At 29.8% G+C, this 11,173-nt stretch overlaps 9 non-coding genes across 9 annotated transcripts; 2 read left to right on the top strand and 7 right to left on the bottom strand.

Annotated features, from left to right (window-relative positions):
- The first annotated feature begins 408 nt into the window (after window positions 1–408).
- Window positions 409–534, top strand: Trnal-caa (transfer RNA leucine (anticodon CAA)). The gene is made up of 2 exons: window positions 409–446; window positions 490–534. It is a non-coding gene; the product is annotated as a tRNA-Leu (tRNA).
- A 1,847-nt stretch (window positions 535–2,381) lies between these two features.
- Window positions 2,382–2,507, top strand: Trnal-caa (transfer RNA leucine (anticodon CAA)). The gene is made up of 2 exons: window positions 2,382–2,419; window positions 2,463–2,507. It is a non-coding gene; the product is annotated as a tRNA-Leu (tRNA).
- A 1,554-nt stretch (window positions 2,508–4,061) lies between these two features.
- Window positions 4,062–4,187, bottom strand: Trnal-caa (transfer RNA leucine (anticodon CAA)). The gene is made up of 2 exons: window positions 4,150–4,187; window positions 4,062–4,106 (listed from the first exon to the last, which is right to left on the bottom strand). It is a non-coding gene; the product is annotated as a tRNA-Leu (tRNA).
- A 382-nt stretch (window positions 4,188–4,569) lies between these two features.
- On the bottom strand, window positions 4,570–4,695 carry Trnal-caa (transfer RNA leucine (anticodon CAA)). The gene is made up of 2 exons: window positions 4,658–4,695; window positions 4,570–4,614 (listed from the first exon to the last, which is right to left on the bottom strand). It is a non-coding gene; the product is annotated as a tRNA-Leu (tRNA).
- A 297-nt stretch (window positions 4,696–4,992) lies between these two features.
- Trnal-caa (transfer RNA leucine (anticodon CAA)) lies at window positions 4,993–5,118 on the bottom strand. Its single transcript has 2 exons — window positions 5,081–5,118; window positions 4,993–5,037 (listed from the first exon to the last, which is right to left on the bottom strand). It is a non-coding gene; the product is annotated as a tRNA-Leu (tRNA).
- Window positions 5,119–5,445: 327 nt separating this feature from the next.
- On the bottom strand, window positions 5,446–5,571 carry Trnal-caa (transfer RNA leucine (anticodon CAA)). Its single transcript has 2 exons — window positions 5,534–5,571; window positions 5,446–5,490 (listed from the first exon to the last, which is right to left on the bottom strand). It is a non-coding gene; the product is annotated as a tRNA-Leu (tRNA).
- Window positions 5,572–8,891: 3,320 nt separating this feature from the next.
- Trnal-caa (transfer RNA leucine (anticodon CAA)) lies at window positions 8,892–9,017 on the bottom strand. Its single transcript has 2 exons — window positions 8,980–9,017; window positions 8,892–8,936 (listed from the first exon to the last, which is right to left on the bottom strand). It is a non-coding gene; the product is annotated as a tRNA-Leu (tRNA).
- Window positions 9,018–9,317: 300 nt separating this feature from the next.
- Trnal-caa (transfer RNA leucine (anticodon CAA)) lies at window positions 9,318–9,443 on the bottom strand. The gene is made up of 2 exons: window positions 9,406–9,443; window positions 9,318–9,362 (listed from the first exon to the last, which is right to left on the bottom strand). It is a non-coding gene; the product is annotated as a tRNA-Leu (tRNA).
- Window positions 9,444–9,751: 308 nt separating this feature from the next.
- Window positions 9,752–9,877, bottom strand: Trnal-caa (transfer RNA leucine (anticodon CAA)). The gene is made up of 2 exons: window positions 9,840–9,877; window positions 9,752–9,796 (listed from the first exon to the last, which is right to left on the bottom strand). It is a non-coding gene; the product is annotated as a tRNA-Leu (tRNA).
- Window positions 9,878–11,173: the final 1,296 nt, after the last annotated feature.

Below are 11,173 nucleotides of genomic sequence, written 5' to 3'. Positions count from 1 at the left end.
AACACCAACAACTACTAGATAAGCATTCATATAAAATAATAACCACAACGATTTATGATTTTACTGCCAAACAGCCGACCGGCCGGCTAGTTGGCTCGCCTGATAAATTATTGTACGTGACGCACTCTATAAAGAACGCTTCAATATTCTTTCTGCCTTCCCCCCAGAATAACTTATCAAATTTCCCCACACACACATAAAATTGATTGTATGCCGACCCCGTCAACAACGAAACGAAAGTGCTACTAATTTGAATGTTGTCTGTATGTGTGTGTGCTCGCCACACACAATTTGTGACTTCGTTGTGCCGATCGTTTATTTTTAGAATTCTAAAAATAAATTGTTGTTACGTTGTATATTCAACGTTGTGTGTAGTCATCAACATGCCGATACATCACTTCGTCACAGGTCAGGATGGCCGAGCGGTCTAAGGCGCCAGACTCAAGTGTAATAACTTGTTCAGTTTCAACTGAATTTGTACGATGAGCGTTCTGGTCCTCTCTGAGGGCGTGGGTTCAAATCCCACTCCTGACAAATTATTTTTTATAAATATTTTTATATTTTTTATAAATATTTTTATATTTTTTATAAATATTTTTATATTTTTTATAAATATTTTTATATTTTTTATAAATATTTTTATATTTTTTATAATATATTTTTATATTTTTTATATATATTTTTATATTTTTTATAATATATTTTTATATTTTTTATAAATATTTTTATATTTTTTATATATATTTTTATATTTTTTATAAATATTTTTATATTTTTTAAAAATATTTTTATATTTTTTATTTTATATATGTTTTATTTTATATATGTTTTATTTTATATATTTTTATATTTTTTATTTTATATATTTTTTTATTTTATATATTTTTTTATTTTTTATTTTATATATTTTTATATTTTTTATTTTATATATTTTTATATTTTTTATTTTATATATTTTTTATTTTATATGTTTTTTATTTTGTATATTTTTATTTTATATATTTTTTATTTTATATATTTTTTATTTTATATATTTTTTATTTTATATATTTTTTATTTTATATATTTTTCATTTTATATATTTTTAATTGTATATATTTTTTATTTTATATATTTTTTATTTTATATATTTTTTATTTTATATATTTTTTTATTTTATATATTTTTTTATTTCATATATTTTTTATATATTTTATTATATATTTTATATATTTTTTTATATATTTTATTATATATTTTATATATTTTTTTATATATTTTATATATTTTTTATATATTTTATATATTTTTTATATATTTTATATATTTTTTTATATATTTTATATATTTATTTATATATTTTTTATATATTTTTATATATTTTATATATATTTTTTGTATATTTTATATATTTTTTAAATATTTTTTTATATATTATATATTTTATATATTTTTTTATATATTTTATATATATTTTTATATATATTATATATTTTATATATTTTTTTATATATTTTATATATTTTTTTATATATTTTATATATTTTTTTTATACATTTTATATATTTTTTATATATTTTATATATTTTTTTTATATATTTTATTTATTTTTTATATATTTTTGTATATATTTTATATATTTTTTATATTTTTATATATTTTTATTTTTTTATATATTTTTATTTTTTTATATATTTTTATTTTTTTATATATTTTTTATTTTTTTTATATATTTTTTATATATTTTATATATTTTTTTTATATATTTTATATATTTTTTATATATTTTATATATTTTTTTATATATTTTATATATTTTTTATATATTTTATATATTTTTTTTATATATTTTATATATTTTTTATATATTATATATTTTTTTATTTTAGATATTTTTTATATATTATATATTTTATATATTTTTTTATATATTTTATATATTTTTTTATATATTTTATATATATTTTTATATATTTTATATATATTTTTATATATTTTATATATATTATATATATATATATTTTTTTTATACATTTTATATATTTTTTTATATATTTTATATATTTTTTATATATTTTTGTATATATTTTATATATTTTTTATATATTTTTATTTTTTTATATATTTTTATTTTTTTATATATTTTTATTTTTATTGATTTTTTATTTTATATATTTTTTATATTTTGTATAAAATATTTTTTACATTTAATTAAAATGTTTCTTTTATATTTTATAAAAAATATTTTTTTTTACATTTCATATAAATATATTATTCATATTATTTTTTATATTTTATAATTTTTTATACTTTTTAAAGTTTGTTTTCTCTTTATTGTGAGATTTTTGAAGTTAATTACAAGCGTCAAAAGCAGCTTGTCATTTGCCACCCGTCCGTCACGTGTCAGGATGGCCGAGCGGTCTAAGGCGCCAGACTCAAGTGTAATATCTTGTTCAGTCCAAACTGAATTCGTACGATGAGCGTTCTGGTCCTCTCTGAGGGCGTGGGTTCAAATCCCACTCCTGACAAAATATTTTTTTTTGCTTTTAAATATTTTATTGAACATTTTTAGGTAAGGATATTTCTAAAATATTTTGTGGACTTTATTCGGCATTAAAAACGGGTATCTGGAAAATTCCATAGTTCAATATTTTCTAACGTTCAGACTTCGCCTCTACTCTCTATTTGGAGATTGCTTCCCATCATCTTTTCTGATATGTTGCTGCAAGTTATATGGCAAATTTCGGTTCGGAATCTTCTCTTTCTTGCTACACCATATCTATATATTTGGGATCAGTTCGTGTGTATGTTCGTTCTTCGTTTGATTTTGCCATTCCACTATTCCTATGACCCACACTGTAGATTGTCGATGAGAAGTTTGTCGCTCAATTGCCTGTAAATCGATGTGGATCGTTCCAGTTATAACGAGTATGGCTTCATTGAAGACCTTTCTGTATGATGAAGTATCAATTTTTCAAAATCCTGTCAAATTCATTCGTGATCCCTACAATAGTACACTGTTGTTCATCTCTACGAGGATCTTTCATCGGTTTGGTAGTAGCCAAAAAACGTTTTTCATTAGTCTAGTTAACCGATATGGTATTTCAGGAGCGGCATAATAATCAGTTTTGTATAGGTATGGCTCAAATCTATACTCATGGCTAGATATTTTACAATTCACTTTGATGGGATGATTATGTCTTATGATCTGTAGGAGGTTGGTAATTTGCCGTAGCTCTTTCCTTTCGGTTCACTCCCTGAATCCATAATTTGACTGTAAACTTTATTGACATACTAGTTTCTGTCATTTATACGTTTCTATTAAAGAAATAGACTGATGAAAGAAATTTGATCTAGATTAATATGACCTCTCCCTACTATCTGATTAACTATGATTTGCACCAAGCACCAAAATCATTATTTTTCTTTCCGTCGAAGTCTCGAGTTGTTTTTAAACTCTTTTTATGTATCATGAAGTTTGTATTTAATTGGCTAATTTATCTATTGCCGTTTTTTTAACTCACCATTTTTTTCTCCTTATACCTTTAAACTCTATCATCCTCATTATTATTATTAATTTCCTTGAACATCATTTGCCATCGATTCGATTAATCTAATGGTAGATTACATTAATTTGCCAATTAATGTCTAACCAAAGGCTTACGCCATCAAATTGCGAACCAAAGGCTAATGGAGGAATTTAAATTGAAACAATTTGAAGAATGAAATAATGTTTTAAGAAAATCACAATGTTCTTAAGTTAAGTGAATTTATGACTTTGTTTAAAAAATATAAGTTGACCTAATAGCGAAGCAGAAATATCTTTTCACATCTTACGAATAAACCTAAGCGAAAAAGTAACCGAGGTCCTTTCACAAGAATTCTGAGTTATCACGCTTGGGTCAGACTAATGTGAGATCCTGAAATATGATTGTAATTCTCAATGACTTGGGCAAAATATTACTATACATATCTGAATTAAATATTTTCTCTTTGGATAATTTGCCAGAAATAAAATCACATTTATAATGAAATATTCTTTTTTATTTCTGTAATATTTGATTTGAATATAAAAAGTTCTTTGTCAGGAGTGGGATTTGAACCCACGCCCTCAGAGAGGACCAGAACGCTCATCGTACAAATTCAGTTTAAACTGAACAAGTTATTACACTTGAGTCTGGCGCCTTAGACCGCTCGGCCATCCTGACCAATGGAAAATTGAAGTGGCAATTTCGCATTTCATTGACAATTTAGACTGCTCGGACATCCTGACATAAGATTGTAATTCTCATTACCTTGTTAAAAAATGCAGACCCTTTCTCAAAAATATACTGAAACGAATCCGAATAAATTATTACTACCTCCTCTAATCGAAAATTATTATTATTATTAAATTTCAAAACTAATGGGTTCTCTAGTAAGTTATTTGAATTTGATCTTTTCAAATTTTACCGTAACAGGGTGCTGGTGTCCTTTGGCTATTTAGTTAACCAAGAAATACGGTTTGAAGTATAAAAAAGTATTTGGGTGCAGGTGTCCTTCGGCTATTTAGTTAACCAAAAAATACGGTTTGAAGTATAAAAAAGTATTTGTCAGGAGTGGGATTTGAACCCACGCCCTCAGAGAGGACCAGAACGCTCATCGTACGAATTCAGTTAGAACTGAACAAGTTATTACACTTGAGTCTGGCGCCTTAGACCGCTCGGCCATCCTGACATAAGAATGTAATTCTCATTGGCTTCGATAAGAAATGTATATACATACTGGCTTCATTTGTTTGACAGGCGTTCTTTTTAGAAAAATAATTTACTAAATTGGAGATTTCCACGGATAATTTTCACATTTGTAAATTTGACACTGGCGTTTCTTCATACAAATTCTGTTTGAGCACAACAAGTTATTACAAAATCTAAATAATTTTATATTTACCTACTGTATAGGGACTTATGTTTAAACAAATCTCACTCGAAGTATTTTATTCATATTATTCTTTCTAAACATGAAAAAATAGTTTGTCAGGAGTGGGATTTGAACCCACGCCCTCAGAGAGGACCAGAACGCTCATCGTACAAATTCAGCTGGAACTGAACAAGTTATTACACTTGAGTCTGGCGCCTTAGACCGCTCGGCCATCCTGACCATTGAAATATCGAAATATAACTTCGTCACTTCAGTTGCAGAATAAAATGAGTGTCCTAAAAAAATTAGTATTTTTAGGTACTACAAAATATAGGTCCAGATTTTCTTGTATTGGTTATTACTATGATATTAAATATCGTTCGTCAGGCATCAAGCTTAGACGATAAATTTTTAATTACTTTTCATTTCAAAATAATTTGGTGAACTTAGTTTTTGGACACAAGGCGCACATACTATTGTCAATTAATTTAAACATTTTGAAGTGTAAAGTATTTTTTGGAAGTTCTCTTAAATTATTTCAAATATGTTCCACGTAATAAAATAATTTGTCAGGAGTGGGATTTGAACCCACGCCCTCAGAGAGGACCAGAACGCTCATCGTACAAATTCAGCAGGAACTGAACAAGTTATTACACTTGAGTCTGGCGCCTTAGACCGCTCGGCCATCCTGACATGCGTTTGATTGCCATTCACAATATTACTACTTCCATTTTCTCACTCTCTCCCGCTTTCCCCCTCAACTACTCCGCTAGAAAAACTCCACAATTATCAAATTCGCGTAAATATTCTCATATTTCATGATTATTAGGCTACTTAATATGCCATGAACATAGTCATTCACATAAAATTTTAATATTCATAAAATATTTTAAAGGATGTGTTCGGAATATATAATGAGGAAAACTGTCGACTGGCTAAGTGAATGGTTATGATGACTTATTGGCAATGTGCAATAGATTATTGAATACACCATGCCAGGCCATACCATGGAGTTGATGGATGGCTATCACAGGCTAATAGAAGGCAGAGAATTATTTTCTCCTCTCCTATTTTTTCCTTTTCCAATGTCTAAGAATTTTATATAAAAATTCACGTTCCTTCAGCCCTTTCTATTATTTTTTTATATTAAAAATATTCCTTTTCACTACTTTTTTCTTTATTGGCCTTGTTCGTGTTCTTCTTCGTCTCATTTTACTTTTGCATATAAACAGCCAATTTGACCCATATCTTGTAGTTGCAGCAACGGATTTGAATCTGGTTTTTCCTCATATTCCTATTTAATGGTTAACTCAACTGCTACTGGTGTTCACTTATTGCTCGTTCGCTGCACAAAAATGGTCTATAAAACTTAGCATCTGTTTCGAAAAACTTGCTGCTGCAATCCTATTTCGTGTAAGCATTCAACCTTATTTGAGTATTCAACACGTTTGTGGCTCTCAAAACAAATCAGTGAATAGCAGCAACAACAACAATATCACTATCATCTCCTTTCTTTATTTCGTTTTTTTCTTCAGTTTTTTCTCTTTTCTTGTTTTATTTTTTATTTCTATTGATGGCAGATTATTATAACCGTCATATTACACACAAAAAAGCATGGCCATGAATATGGTTAGCAGTGTCAATTCTGGGATGCCGATTTGGTATTTAAGGTCTCTGAAAATGTGGGACAATTTTTATGTATCCTATTGAGATTTAAGGAGTTAATTGTTGGTGGATTTTTTTATTTGACTATTTCATGCGGAAGACTGTAAATAGGAAGAAATTGTCAAACCCTCGGAAGGGAATATAAGTTTCATCCTACAAATTCTGTCAAACTTCCTCGAAAAATATTAGAGGTCTCATCGAAAATACTAAAAGTCTCTTAGACCGCTCGACCATCCTGACCATGGGTATCGGAATATAATTTCGTAATTTCAGTTGCTGAATACCTTTAAGATCCTAAAAACTCCATTGTTAAGGTTACAGAAAACGTAGGCCTCGAGATGCATGAATATTTTGATAATCATGAATGGTTATGATAATAAAAATGGTTTGTCTCATCCAAAAAATGCTCTCAAGCCCTCGGAAAAGTCTAGAATTCTCATCTTACAAATTCTGTTTGAACAGAACAAGTTATTACAATTTCAAATCTCAGAAACGACATTGATTAAAAAAAATTAGTCTTAACGTGGGTTATCAAAACATCATTTGTTAGACACTCACAGTGAAGCAGAACAGAAAAAAATATGTTGCAGCTGAATGTACCACCTTAGAGCCCTCGGGAATCTGAGCTACATGGAAAGTCTTGATTCAAATTCGTCGTTGAATCTTGACAGCAGACATCTGCGTTTTTGTGGTTCGGTTTTGTTTTTGTGGTTCGGGAACTTAATTGTAACAACATATTCAGTTCAAATAGAATGTGTAGGAGAGACAATATGATAGTTTGAAGCTGTGTTTGGAGATAAGCAGGCATAATGCTTATCTCCAAACACAGCTTCGAACTATCATATTGTCTCTCCTACACATTCTATTTGAACTGAATATGTTGTTACAATTGAGTCTGATGCATTCATCCTGCAACATGACGAGAAAAAATTAATTTATCAATCAGCCACGCCTTCAGAGAAGACCAGAAATCTCATATTAAGATTCAGTTTGAACTGAACAAGTTATTACATTTGAGTCTGACGCTCAGGTCAGCTCTGCAATCATTACCATTGGCATATATCTACGTCACTTTGCGAGCAGTATAAATAAAATAGAGCTCCGAGCTGAACTCATCCTAAAAATTCTGCTTGGACTGAACAGATTGTTACCATTAATATTGATTTATTCTACCGACAATCATCCTGTTACATGATGGAAAAACAATAATTTGCCACGAGTGGAATTTGAAACCGCCCTCAGAGAAGACCAGAAATCTCATCGTACAATCAGTTTGAACTGAAGTTATTACATTTGAGTCTGACGCTCTAGAACGCTGAGAAATCATGACAGTTGGAATATATCTACGTCACTTCACGAGTAGTACAACATAGATCTCAAAATTATCAAATTACCTCATCCTAAAAATTCTGCTTGAACTGAACAGATTCTAGACACCTCGGAAATCATTACTGTTGGAATACATCTACGCTACTTCACGAGTAGTATAACATACCTCATCCTAAAAATTCTATTTAAACTGAAGAAGTTATTACATTTGAGCCCAACGCTCTAGAACGCTCGGAAATCATGACCATTGGAATATATCTACGTCACTTCACGAGTAGTCTAAAATACAGCTTCGAATTATCAAATGTCCTCATCCTAAAAATTCTGCTTGAACTGAACAGATTGTTATAATTGATATTCATTTATTCTATCGACAATCGTCCTGTTACATGACGAGAAAACCTTATTTTTCCACGCCCGCAGAGAACACCAAAAATCTTATCGTACATTTGAGTCTGACGCTCTAAATACCTCGGAAATCATGCCCATTGGAATAAATCTACGTAGCTTTACGAGTAGTGTAAAAAGCTCCATTTTTTATCAAATTACCACACACTACAAATTCTGTTTGAACTGAACAAGTTGTTACAATTGATTCTAATGGATTAGATCGACAATTATACTGTTTCATGCTAAGAAATCTTTAGAGAGTGCCAAACATACTGTCCACGAATTCTGTTTGAACAGAATATGATATTACACTTGAGTCAAACGTCGGGTATCATGACCATAGGAATATATCAACGTCACATCACGGGTAGTATAAAATAGAGGTCCTAAGAGTAATCTTTTCTTTCAAATACATTAAAAAATTGGTCTCGATTTTCTTGATTTGCAAGCGTATTAAGATGAAGCCATAGAATTTGTAATTTTTTTCTAATTTTTTTAAGAATCTTGCTTTGAAAGTCAACAGTCAGTTAAATCACCATTATAACACATTCAATATAAAAGTTTTTATTTTGGAACCTCCTCCAATTAACTCCGAACAGTTTGTCTGTCTCAAGTCAACAAAATAAATTTGTCAGGAGTGGGATTTGAACCCACGCCCTCAGAGAGGACCAGAAATCTCTTAGTACGAATTCAGTTTGAACTGAACAAGTTATTACACTTGAGTCTGGCGCCTTAGACCGCTCGGCCATCCTGACCAATGGAAAATTGAGATGCAAATTCCTGATTTGATTAACAATTTAAATATATGTTTTATAGAGTTTTTATTATTTAAATTTACTATTAGGTTTGAGTTAAAAAAAGGTTTTCGACCCCAAAAATTATTATATCTATAAAACTGTAAATTCTACGGATTTATGGTCTGGTCTGTCGAAAATATTTTCCGAGACCAAACCATAAAATAATATTTTTCCAATATCAATTTAAAAAAACAATTCACATATTCGCTTTTTACACCTCCTTATATGTCCTTCCTTTTCGAAGCCTGGAAAATAATTTGTCAGGAGTGGGATTTGAACCCACGCCCTCAGAGAGGACCAGAACGCTCATCGTACATATTCTGTTGGTACAGAACAAGTTGTTACACTTGAGTCTGGCGCCTTAGACCGCTCGGCCATCCTGACAGAAGAATGTAATTCTCATTGGCTTCGATAAGAATACTATATACTTACTGGTTTCATTTGTTTGACAGTAGTTATGTTTAGGAAAAAAGGTTGATTAATTTAAAAAGAGATTCCTCTGGAGTTATACGCAAAAGCACATTTAAATATTTTTGAAGCAGTTTCTTCAGAAAAATTCTGTTTGTTCAGAACAAGTTATTTCAAAATCGAAATACGTTTATACTTTTCTAGTGTATCAGGACTTATGTTTAAACAAATCTGACTCGAAGTATTTTATTAATATCAACCTTCTAAACATAAAAAAAGTAGTTTGTCAGGAGTGGGATTTGAACCCACGCCCTCAGAGAGGACCAGAACGCTCATGGTACGAATTCAGTTTGAACTGAACAAGTTATTACACTTGAGTCTGGCGCCTTAGACCGCTCGGCCATCCTGACCATTAATAAATTGCTTTTTAGATAGGGACTGTTTTATCTTTGCTTTAAAAAAATGCATTAAATCATTTATGACCGTTTTTCCAATTTATTTACAATAAAGGATATTTGTTTTGCGATGTTAATAACTTACATTTTTAATAACTGATATTAAGTGTTCGTATGATTTTTTATCAAATAAATTTTCAAAGTATACTGAGTAATTTGAAGTCTTTAGTCACAAATGTTTTAAAGTATTCTGAGGACCATATTTAGCTAGTTTAAGGTGGCTATTTTATCCACGTTATAAAGTCAAAAATCATCAATTTTCTATGCATGTTTTGTCGTCTTTCCCCATGACGACATCTCTATTATTCCTCCTCTCCCCGCTCACTCAAATCCAATCTGCAAACCGACTAACCATCACATCCATGGTAATGACCAGTGTCATGTATGCTGCCACCATGGTTTCTCTTACTCCTGACATTTTCAAAGTTAATAATGAAGTAGAGATAGAAAAACCAAACCGTGGTCGCGTAACCACAGGAAAATCATCATAAAAATTGGATTTTCATCAACTCTTTTTCTTTTCTACTATAAAAAAACGAATGGTTAAAAATCTATTTCTGATTTATATGAATATTTGTTTTAAGCATTTTTTGAATAACTCTTTGGCTTTGGAAAAGGAGACAAAGAAAAGGTGAAAAAATGAAAGGAGAAATCTTCGTCGCAACCCACTTCATCATTAATATTCAATCGTAGTATCATTCATTTATATGATATATGTCATCATACGATGAAATATGGGATGCGGATGGGAGGCCAAAGCGGATGGCTAGGATGGTATAGGGGGGGGTGGGGTGAATTGAATGCAGTTTTGTGTGATTTAAGAAGTTAAGTAGTTAATGAGGATTACAGTTTTCACGTACAAAGTTTATCTGTACTGATATTTTCACGTTGAACAACTGCAAATTCTAGGAATTGATTTTGGACCTTCATCTGATAGCTAACGACCTATAAAATATTCAAATGGAACATATAAGTATGGTCAAATAAAGCTCAAACCGGTCGGAACGGAAGGCCAAATCGTCAGGTCCCTTCTTATTGATTTTTTTTTAGGTTAAATTGTAAACAGTGTCACCAGAGAACTGATTCTACAAAATGTAACAGAGAATCTTTGGGCCTCTCCGCTGATGGGTTTTCACTAGGCCACCATTGAATTTTAGCGATTGTACATAGGTTGGTTTACCCACTGATAAATTATCAGGATTGGACCACACGATCTACAGAATCTAGCAAAGATAAGGGGGCGGCTTTGGC

Source organism: Musca vetustissima, unplaced genomic scaffold (assembly GCF_032173495.1).
Source record: "Musca vetustissima isolate MV318-11 ecotype Yass unplaced genomic scaffold, APGP_CSIRO_Mvet_v1 utg175051, whole genome shotgun sequence".
NCBI lineage: Eukaryota > Metazoa > Arthropoda > Insecta > Diptera > Muscidae > Musca > Musca vetustissima.
This window is presented reverse-complemented; position numbering and strand designations above follow the sequence as displayed.